Source organism: Peromyscus eremicus, chromosome 5, assembly GCF_949786415.1.
Source record: "Peromyscus eremicus chromosome 5, PerEre_H2_v1, whole genome shotgun sequence".
Taxonomy (NCBI): Eukaryota; Metazoa; Chordata; class Mammalia; order Rodentia; family Cricetidae; genus Peromyscus; species Peromyscus eremicus.
This window is the reverse complement of record NC_081420.1, coordinates 32,978,386-32,981,417: the sequence shown is the minus strand read 5'-3', so window position 1 is coordinate 32,981,417 and position 3,032 is coordinate 32,978,386. Positions and strand designations below refer to the sequence as shown.

At 46.4% G+C, this 3,032-nt stretch overlaps 1 long non-coding RNA gene across 1 annotated transcript; it reads left to right on the top strand.

The window, feature by feature from the left end:
* Positions 1-430: 430 nt before the first annotated feature.
* On the top strand, positions 431-2,631 carry LOC131911252 (uncharacterized). The gene is made up of 2 exons (XR_009379310.1): positions 431-1,675; positions 2,191-2,631. It is a non-coding gene; the product is annotated as an uncharacterized LOC131911252 (long non-coding RNA).
* Positions 2,632-3,032: the final 401 nt, after the last annotated feature.

Here is a 3,032-nt window from a genome sequence, read left to right as displayed (position 1 = left end):
GTGTGGACATCAGTGTCTTCTCAAGTGCTTTCCATCTTACTGTGTGAGAAAGGGTTCCTCACTGTACCTGGTGTCGGCACATCCACTAGACTGGCTGGCTGCATACGGACTTGCTAGGCTCCTCCCCACCCAGCCCCACCTCGCCCCCATCTACCTAGTATCAGGATTACAGGCATGTTGGGGTTCAGTGCCTCATGATGCGTGGTGAGTACTTTACTCACTACGCCAGCTCCTTAGCCTCAAGAGCACCCCTCCTTTGTTGAAGTACCCTTCAACAAGGGACTGGATCTTGGCCAACACTAAAATTTGTCAGTAACTTTAGCAGATCAGTTAAAAACATAAAGGAAAATCTATGAGAAGCCATTCTAGAATCCTAAATGAAAACAGAAGCTCGCTGAGCTCTTTGTGACTTGCATGGAGCTCCCTCCCTAGAACCCTCAACCTCAAGATGGCCACAGCATTGGCACCTGATGAATCTCTATGAGCACTCTCTCCTAGTCCCTAAGGGTTTCATTCTAGAACTGCCTGATGTTGTAAAAGGGATGAGAGAATTTCTTTTATTTCCACCCTATTACCAGACTTTTTGACTCTACAGCATTCCTGTCAAAGCCACTGGGGCACCCTCGCCCCAGGGTCAGCTTCAGAGAACTCCCTTTATGATGAGCAGTTGTGTTCTTTCTTAATCCGCATCTTCCCTTCCTTCTGGCAAACTATGAAAGACTCTCTACAGGGAAAAGTATGCAGGAGAGCGAACAGAGCAAGCCATGGATTTCCTAAGACGGATTCCCAACTGTTGCTATGGACAAGGGAACAGTTAACAGGGTAAACACCAGGAAACGATCTAGAAAGGTCCGTTGCTCTCAAAGACAGCCCAACCTCGTATAGGTCAAAGTCTTCAGAAAGGGGTTCGAATCAATCTGCTAATGACATCAGAACAGAGCCAAATAGGAAAGTCCAGCCCTGACCTCCATGGCACAGGTGGCCTCTGGCATTTATCATCTTTGCTTGCAGCCAGCAAAATCAATGAGCAAGACCATTACAAAGAAATACAGGAGACAGAAAACACTACAGCCTGATTTCTTGTCAGAAGTTCCATGCAAATTGCTATGTAAATGAGCAATTCCTTGTTCTGATTGTACTTACCCTCGGATCCCTTTGTTCAAAAATTGTATTACGTTTGTTTGTTTGTTCCTCTATTTGTTGTGTGTGTGCACACTTGCATGAATTTATGCCATGGTGTCCATGTGGATGGAGGTCAGAGGAAAACCTACAGCAGTCAGTTCCCTCCTTCCACCATGAGGGTCCTGAGAGTTGAACTCAGTTCCTCAGCCTTGTAGCAAGTGCCTTTACCTGCTGAGCCTTAAGATCTCTTTCTTGCATGTGATCGTGACCTTTGGTCCCTGTTATAAGAAACTACATGACTTTAATAAAGGCTCAGTTCTTCAACGTGCATACACAATACTGGGGAAATTTTTGAAAACTGATTCCCAGGTCTCACCCTTGAGACATGAATTTATTTATACAGATGTGGTTGGGGAAGCGGTAAGGTTTCTCAAAGGTATTTAGGGGATTCTGTCTTGCAAAGCTGCCCTAGGTTGAACAGTGGACACAGTGAGGTTCAGATGTTACTGCCGAGGAGGAGAGTTCCACCTTCCTTGGCCCCCAGTCACCACAGGTAAATATGTATTCCGTTCTGGTGTCAAATTCTTTTTAAAGGCAGAGGGGCAGAGGGATGGGGAGGAACAATGCTGCTTTTGTTGGGGGCATGCTGTTTTCAGTGCTACAAAACTTCCTAGCATATTCTGGAAACCTGTTCTTCTGGTTTTTAATTACATGACACTGGGAAGCACTGGCCTGGTCTGCAGGATTTTGGATGCAATGGAGACCAAAGCAGCAGTGACTGTGTGAGAGCTCTGGAAAATTCCTCCAGAAATTTCCCATTCTAAGCACACCAGGGTCAAATAACAGATATCATCATTTCCTAAGTCCTTCCACTGCTACCTGCCAAGGGCCAATCCCACCCACCCAGAAGGCAGTACCAAAAGACTGTGGTCTGCTATTACAAAATTAAGTAGACCTTCTAAGGAGGCTGGAAGACTCGAACTGGCGCATGTTCAGATTCCCTGGAGGCTAAGAGTCAGGCTTCTGTGGCCCTGCACAGGGGTCTTTCGTGTCTGATTCTACCCTTAGGTCTACAAGGTGACATGACGTCCAACCTCTGAGAAGGACGAGAGCCTGGCATCTCTGCTTCCGTTCTGCCCACTGCCTTCACTTTTGCTGAAAGCAGAGATTAGCTGTAATGGGCCTTAACCTTTCCTCTTCAGTCACCTTGAATTCCAGAAGAGCTAATTCTCAAAGGGCAGTGAAGCCCCTCCGCTCCCCACCCCCCACCAACTACATATCAGACCACCTGAAGGCCTGGAGCTGAGACGATGGACAGGAGCACTCCTTGAACAGGACTGAATGATTGTGTAATACTTCCTGCCCTCCATTAAGCCAAATTCTAATGTCAGGACCTTGAAGATGGACTTGGGGGTGGATGGGGGAAGTAATAGGTCACTGTAACCTTTTGTCTGTTCCCCTTCCTGGTGTAGCCAAATGGAATAAATCTCCATCCTGTGCTTTTCATCATTACACATTCCTTTAACTGGCTAAGCCTAGCTGGAGCAGGTTTTTGACTGTTTTGTTTGTTTTTGTTTTTTTGAGACAGTGGTCTTATGTAGCTCAAGCTGACCCTGAACTTGCTATGTAGGAAGGATGACTTTGAACTCCTGCTCCTCCTTCAAGAGCTGGGATTCCAAGTGTTAACTACCACACCAGATGTACACAGCACAGGTACCAGGGCTTCATGCACACTAGGCAAGCACTTAACCAACTGAGTTCTATCCCCAGACCTCTGGCATTTGCCCTAAAAACTCTGGTAACAAGTCAAAGATGGGAGCATGCATTTGTGGCAGATACTGCTTTGAGAATCCCCACATTAAGGACTCACAAAAGGCATGGCTCTTAGGTAAACAATAGAGATTTCTTTC